The sequence below is a fragment of the Palaemon carinicauda genome, chromosome 9 (genome assembly GCF_036898095.1).
Source record: "Palaemon carinicauda isolate YSFRI2023 chromosome 9, ASM3689809v2, whole genome shotgun sequence".
Taxonomy (NCBI): Eukaryota; Metazoa; Arthropoda; class Malacostraca; order Decapoda; family Palaemonidae; genus Palaemon; species Palaemon carinicauda.
In genome coordinates this window covers 124,374,638-124,382,764 of record NC_090733.1, presented here as the reverse complement: position 1 = coordinate 124,382,764, position 8,127 = coordinate 124,374,638, and the positions used below count along the sequence as shown (strand labels likewise).

Here is an 8,127-nt window from a genome sequence, read left to right as displayed (position 1 = left end):
ACAACTACTTTCCTAAATCCTGCTTGTTCATCTCAGCCTCTTATCAAATCTTAGACTTTCTTCCTAGTTACTATAGATAAGCATTATATATTTTCATAACTGACTTCAGATTCCTCTGTAATTATTGTAATCAGTCAGATTTCCTTTACTTCGCCATTTACACCAAGACTCCTAGCTCCCATTCATCAGGTTTGGCCTGAACAATAACAATATATTTTAAGAACAGTAACTATAAAATGGCTCTATCATATATAAACTATAAAAACTTCAAAAGCAACAGGAAGGGAACACAGAATAGCGTGGCCAAATGTACCATCAAGCAAGAGACTTCAAACAAATGTAAGAGCCCAGTTTAGAAATGAAATATGGTCATAAATAAACTACAGGCTTATTCAGATCCATTGGTAGAGACATTGCACCAACTTGAAATTTCGCTTTCAATTCAGTTTCTTCTCGGGATGCTAGAAAACTTTAAATGAATCAATCAAAACTTTTAGCATGCACTGCCCATACTCGTTACATTTGTTATTTTGATATTCTGCAAAATCAGCTCAAGTCTCTGTATCTCTGTCATTCAAACAAGTATCGCCATACCTCTCAAGATGAACATTACCACCAATGTGAAACATACTCCAGGCTCATTAAAACTTACCTCATTGCAATGCTCCTGGCAAAACACTTCCTTCTAGATATTTTGAGCTGTAGGATATAATTTCACATTGCTTCTTAAGAAGCATTCAGAACTTGAAGATTCCATCCAGAAACTGTGGTCTATTTTCTGAAAAGAGGAATTAATTAATTCACATGACAATTTTAAATTAATCAACTTAAATCATGAACTAAGGGCTCCAACAGGGAAAATAGCCCAGTGAGGAAAGGAAATAATGAAATAAATTAACTGCAAGAGACTAATGATCCTCCTCCTCCTCCTATTGACGCAAAGGGCGTTTGTTAGATTTTTCCAGCTTTGTCTTCAGCTTTTAAATCACCACTTCTCCAATAATCCTCAGCCATGTAGTCTTGGGTCTTCCAACTCTAGTGTCTTGTCGAGCACAGTTGACAGTTTGGGGAACTAATCTCTCTCGGGGGAGTACAAAGAGCATGCCCAAACAATCTCCATCTGCCCCTCACCATGATCTCTACCACGTATGGCACTTTATTGGAAATGAAACTGATTACTCCTGTCCTGCCCTTTAGCTCTCAATATTCTTCCGAGGGCTTTGTTCCGAAATCTACAAAATCCGTTGGATAGTTCAATTATCATGCCAAGAGTTATGTCCATATAGTAACCATTTCACTAAACTGACATATAGCCTAATTTTTATATATAATTTCAGGAGATTGGATTTGCATATTTTACTCAACCTAGCCATTGTCCGATTTGCATTTTTCAATCTTCTATTAAACTCTTCTAGAGACCTTGTATTGGATATAGTCCCTAAATACGGAAATTATTCCACCTTATTAATCCTTTCTCCTCCCAATGATATTTAATCTTCAATTGCATATTAATTTCAACATCTGTCTATCTTGATCCCAACATATGATTTCATGCATTCTGGTAAGCAAGCTTTGCGTCATGGGGTGTTCTGCTAATAAAAGGACAGCGTCATCAGCATACTCTAGGTCAGTTAACTTCCAGTTACCAACCTAGTCCAATCCTTATCCTCTATATTAAACTGTTCTCTATTGCATTACAAAATCCATGAGGAGTATAAACGTAAGGTGACAACACATTCCCTTGAAGTACTCCACTGTTCAGGGGAAATTCATTTGATAAGACTCCATTAATATCAACTTTGCACTTGCTATGCTATTGAACAGACTTAACTTTACATATTTAAAAGGAACTCCATAATAACGCAGGACTCCCTTAGCCGTTGCACACCATCAAAGGCTTTCCAAATAGTTAACAAATGCCATCAAATTTGGATTTCTATATTTCTACACATTCTGGTAACATGTCTTAAAATGAACATTGGTCAGTACAACTACTTTTTCTAAATCCTGTTTGTTCATCTCTTGCTTTTCATCTATCTTTCTCGCTGGTCTCTTTAGAATGAGCATATTATATTTGTTCAAATTCTATATATTTTCATAACCTTAGTGTGATGCCTCCAATTATTGCAATCGGTCTGATCTCCTTTGTTCGCCATTTTCACCAACACTCTTAGCTCCCATTCATCAAGATTTGCCTAAACAGTAGAAATAAAATATTTTAAGAAAAGTAACATTAAAATAGCCCTTTCATATATTAACTAAAAAAAACTTCAAAAACAAGAGGATGGTAAACAAGATAGAATAGTGTGCCCAAGGGTACCCTCAAGCAAGAAACTTCAAACAAATCTAATATGGCCCAGTGGGGAATCTAATTAAAGAAAAACTGCAATCTTATTCAGAGCCATTGGTAAGACAGCACAAACTTAGCATTTCAATTTAAACTCTGTTTTCTCTAAAGAGTCCAGACAACGTCAATTCAATCAATCAATCAATCGTTTCGTCAGTACTGCCCATAATTGTTAAGTAAGTTATTTTGATGTTCTGCAATATTAGCCCAGAGTCTGTATTTCTGACATTCAAACAAGTATCGCTATATCACTCAAGATAAACTTAACCATCAATGAAACAGACCTCAGGAAAACCTACCTCATTGCAGTGCTGCCGATAAATCTCTATAGAGAGATTTTTGAGCTGTCGACTTCACATAGCTTCTTAATGAAATTCAGAACTTTAAGATTTAAATCAGGAAACTGCAGTCTATTTTCTGAAACGAGGAATTAATTACTCCATATAAAAATTCTAAATCAAACAGATCATGAAATGAGGGGTCCCACAGGGAGAAAATAGCCCATTGAATTAAGGAAACAAGGATATAAATCAACTAGACGAAGTAATGAACAATCATCATCATCATCATCACCACCACCATCATTCTACGCCTATTGACGTAAAGAGTATCATGTTAGATTTCGCCAGTCGTCTTTATATAACTAGGGCTGTTAAATCAGTACTTTTCCAAGCAGTACTTCTCAATTCATGATCGACTTCACACTTAACAGCCATCAGGTATGTAGACCTGGGTCTTCCAACTGCACTTGTGCCTTGTGGAGCCCAGTTGAAAGTATGGTGAACTAATCTCTTGGAGAGTGCGAAGAGCATTCCAAAATCTTCATCCACCCTACGCCATTATCTCATCCACATAAGATATATCTCTTTCATTTCTAATCCTGTCCTGCCATTTAACTCACAATAATCTTCTGAGGGCTTTGTTCTCAAATCTGCCAAGTCTGTTTGTTATTGTTTCATCGTCATACCACGACTCGTCCATACAGTAACACCGATCTCACTAAACTGATATAGCCGGGTCTTTTATGTAGTTTCAGGAGATTTGTTTTCCAAATTTAACTCAACCTAGCCATTGTCTGATTTGCTATTTTCAATCTTTCATTAAACTCAAATTATAAAGATGTTTTATTAGATATAGTTCCTGAATATTTAAATTACTCCACCTTATTAATCCTTCTTCCTTCCAATGACCTTAAGTTTTCAATTGCATGTTCCACTCTCATCTCTTGTCTTTCTTCTATTAATCTTGAACCCAAGCTCACGTGATTTCATGCATTCTGGCAAGCAGGATTTGCAAGTCCAGTGGTTCTCGGCTAATAAGGACAGCGTCATCAGAGTACTCTGGGTCAGCTAATTTCCTGTTACCAATCTAGTCGAATCCCTCTGCACTATCCCAACTCTTCTATGCATTACAAAGACAATGATAAAATTAAGGTGACAACACATTCCCTACGAGTACTCCACTGTTCACCCGAAATCCATTTGATAGGACTCCATTAACATTAACTTTGCACTTGCTATGCTCATGAACAAGCTTAATAAGATTCACTTATTTAAGAAGAGTTCCATAATAACATAAGCACTCCACAAAACTTGCGGGTGCACTATCAAAGGCTTTTTCATAGCTCACAAATGCCATCAAAAGTGGATTTCTATATTCTACACATCGTGGTACCACATATCTTAAATTGAAAATTTGGTCAGTACAACTTCTACCTTTTCTTAATCCTGCTTGTTCATCTCAGCTTCTTATCAATCTGTCTAGTCTCTTAAGAGCATACTGTTTATATTTTCATGACAACTGACGTGTTATGTCCAATTACTACAAGTCAGTTTTTTCCTAGCTCGCATTCATCAAGTTTTGCCCGAACCATGAAAATAAAATATTCTAGGAACAGTATATAAGCTTAAAAACTCCAAAAAAGTGGAAGGAAAAAAGATAGAATAGCATGCCCAAGTGTACCCTTAAGCAAAAGACTTCAAACAAATTTAATAGTCCGATGGGGAAATTAAATAGGCTCACAAGTAAACAAGCTTAATCAGTACCATTGGTAAAGACATTGCTCAAACTCAATTAAATTTCGCTTTAATTCAGTTTTGTCTCAGGATGCCAGAAAACATCAAATCAATCAATCAGTTTCATCTGTACTGCCCAAACTTTACAAGAGTTACTTTGAGGTCCTGCAAAATCAGCTGAGTTTGTATTTCTGACATTTTACCAAGTATCGCCATACCACTCAAGATGAACATTACTACCAATGAAACCTACTCACGGATCATTAAAACCTACCTCAATGCAATGCTGCCGACAAATCCCCTTCAGAGATATTTTGAGCTGTAGTATATACATTTCCCATAGTTTCTTAATAAAATTCAGAACTTGAAGATTCCATCCAGAAACTGCAGTATATTTTCTGAAACGAGGAATTCACATGTTAATTTAAAAATTAATCAACTTCATTAAAAAAATTAAGGCTACAACATGGAAAAGTGTGAGGATAGGAAACAAGGAAATAAATAAAATTAGTAATTAACACAATCATCATCTACGCCTATTGACGCAAAGGGCGTCTGTTAGCTTCCACCAGTCTTTAAATTTACCTTTTAAATCAATAATTCTCCATTCATCAACATCATCTACTTCACGCTTCATAGTCCTCACCCATGTAGGCCTGGGTCTTCCATCATCTACTTCACGCTTCATAGTCCTCACCCATGTAGGCCTGAATCTTCCAACGCTAGTGCCTTGTGGAGCCCAGTTGAAAGTTTGGTGAATTAATCTCTTGGGAGTGTGAAAAGCATGCCCGATACATCTCCATCTTACCAATCGCCATGATCTCTTCCACGTACAGCAGTTGAGTAATCTCAGCTTCATTTCTAAGCCTGTCCTGCCATTTAACTCAATATTCCTCTGAGGGCTTTGTTCTCAAATCTACAAAATCTGTTTGATATTGTTCAATTGTGAATTAATATTCTCTGGAGAAACTTAGGATAAACCATCAGTATAGACTATTGTAGCTCAATCTACTACAATCTACCCAAAGTTAGACATAAGACATTACAAAACATAATAAACAGAGGAGCAAGACTGATAAAAGGTGACCCAGTCTACGAAAGATTTACTCCTATACTTAACTGAATTACACGACTACCTATTAAAGCTATAATATTGTATAGGTACAATATCTCAAAGTTATAAGAATTGAATGTCCAAGGATGTCCAAAATATCCAAAGACTGCTGCACATCGTGCAACCAATGCACTTTGTATACCTAGAATGTTACACTTGGTTTCAAGTTACGAGAGGCAAGATATTTACTATAGGTTCTAAAGATTTCAAATATGCGCCCCCAAAGACTGTACAAGTTCTCACATTCAAAAGACTGCTATGACTGGGTCCACTGACCACTATAGTACTTACGTCAAAATATACATACATACATACATACTTAAATCAATACACAGAAGAACCGATGGAGTTGCACGAGAAGGGGTAGGAAGGATAGACAACATGAGCAGAAAAGGCATTAACTAAGTTGACCGCTGTAAAAAGTAAATATTTACTTACGAAGTTCAAATCAAAGGAATAAAATAAAGAGTATTTTAGTAAGCCATGCACCAACAAACGATTCCCATATATAAAGGAAAATGAATACTAAGAGTTACTGCATAGGGTATATACGAGATCCCAGAGACATGAAAATTGTAATTGGCAAGCTGAAGAATAATCATATAAAGCACGTAGTTTGCTACCAGGAATAAGAAATTATACATATACAAACATTTCTATTTACAAAGAAAAAAACAAATTATAATCATAAATGAATTAGTATAAACTAGATAATTATAATAAGTGAATTAGTAACTATAATTATCAATGTAAAAAGGCAAGTATGAAATTATATTTAATATTAATTATTAACTACAAAGGCAGGTATTGAATTATTTAAAAATAGAAGATACCAATGCAAGTGATTAAATTTAATTATTATATTTAAAAACTATGAAAATATTACTACTTGCTGTAAGTAAACCGGGACTAATGGAACGAAAACTAAAAATTAAAAACAAACTACGTAAAACATATCCAACCTGGATAAACAAACATATCCTGTAAAATGTGTTTTGGCCTTCAAATATCGATAATAAAATATAAGTGCACATTTATAACCAGGGAAATAAAAATACAAAGTCCTTACCAATACTTGAAGGATTATTAAAAAAAAAAAAAAAAAAAAAAAGCCACAAGAGAGCAAACTGAAATAACTGGAATAAAAACAAGAAAATACTTTTAGACAAAATCATCACTTATAAATTATGAAATTAAGGCTGAAGGATAATTTAAAAACAGCCACAAGAGAGCAAACTGGAAATAACTGGCATAAAAACAAGAAAAATACTTTGACAAAATTATCACTTACAAATTATGAAATTAAAGCAGGGAGGAAGGATTATTTATAAAGAGGCAACACATGGGCCTTAGAGATTGAATACAGTTGCCTTAAACATACCACCCTAATAATATTCTTGGTACTCTCCGTATCAATCCAGACAGGAAGACTATGGAGTTGGAAGAGGCAGCAGTAGTCTTAGAATCAGTTACGACGAGCAATGTCTGGGATCCGGATGACTTTAATTTAGTAATGGACTATATTCTTGGTTCTGAAGCTGAAAATCTCTTGTGGTTTTGGCTCTATGATGGTCAGGTTCTGTATCTGCCCTCCTCTGTCGTTCTCCGACCATGTAAGCTATAATCTAGAATAGTTTTATTGCTTCTACGTATGCAGAAGCATACCGCACATTCTCTCCAGAAGTTTCAGCCAATTATTTTTACAAATGATGAAAATATAGCTGTGTTAGAAGATGACGCCATTCTTACTGCGTCGTCTGCTTGGGAATTAGCTAAATGGCCCAACAGCCTTCAACAGAATCAACAGCCGCAGGAAGGACAGAGTACCAAGCATTTAAATAAAAATACCTAATTTAAAAATCAAAAGTCCTTCCTGCCGCCATAAGAAGATTTAATGTAAAAATTAAATGTAAAATAGTCATGAGTAATTAAATACTTCAAGTGAATTTATATTCAGCATAAGGCGATTCGAGATAAGAAAATCTTCAATGATAAAAGAATTTTCATAAAAAATCAAAATGAGGGAAATACGGAAATATCTACTTAATGTTAGACTATAATACAAATAAGTAAAATTAATTAAGCATTTGACTTTTCCACTATTCGCCTCCTGCAGCAGCTTTTCTTTTGGGAGTAGAAGACACATTGATGGAGTTATCAACAGGTGTATGTTCAACATGGGTACAATTTTCAAGAAATGGTATAAAACAGGATATATGCAACTTCGTAACCTGGCCTGTTCCCTTCTTTACAACTGCAAGAGTAATCTCGCCCAAGTCATTAGTGAACACTTCTAAAACTATAGACAAAGGATCATTACTTAACTTAGTATATTCTTCTTTGATCAAAACTATCACCAACTTTAATTTACTCATGAGAAACAAGGCGATATCTTCCATGTTTATCCACAGCTTTGTGTATCCAAGTACCTAAAACCTCATTAGGTTATGCATCCAAATAATTTCTAACATGGCAAAATTTTGAATAATTTTTCTGAATATTAGATTCATGAGAATGATTTATGATAAAATCTGGATCACGTTTTAGTTCAGGAATCAAATTCAACGAAGACACCTCATACCCCTTATTAAGCTGTTCAGGTTTCATAGGTTCTGGCACATCATCTGCCTCGCAGCCTCGCACAGCCTCTC

General features: G+C 35.1%; 1 long non-coding RNA gene across 1 annotated transcript; it reads right to left on the bottom strand.

Annotated features, from left to right (window-relative positions):
* Window positions 1-648: 648 nt before the first annotated feature.
* On the bottom strand, window positions 649-6,538 carry LOC137646864 (uncharacterized). Its single transcript, XR_011045484.1, has 4 exons — window positions 4,948-6,538; window positions 4,637-4,760; window positions 2,647-2,764; window positions 649-778 (listed from the first exon to the last, which is right to left on the bottom strand). It is a non-coding gene; the product is annotated as an uncharacterized lncRNA (long non-coding RNA).
* Between the last annotated feature and the right edge of the window lie 1,589 nt (window positions 6,539-8,127).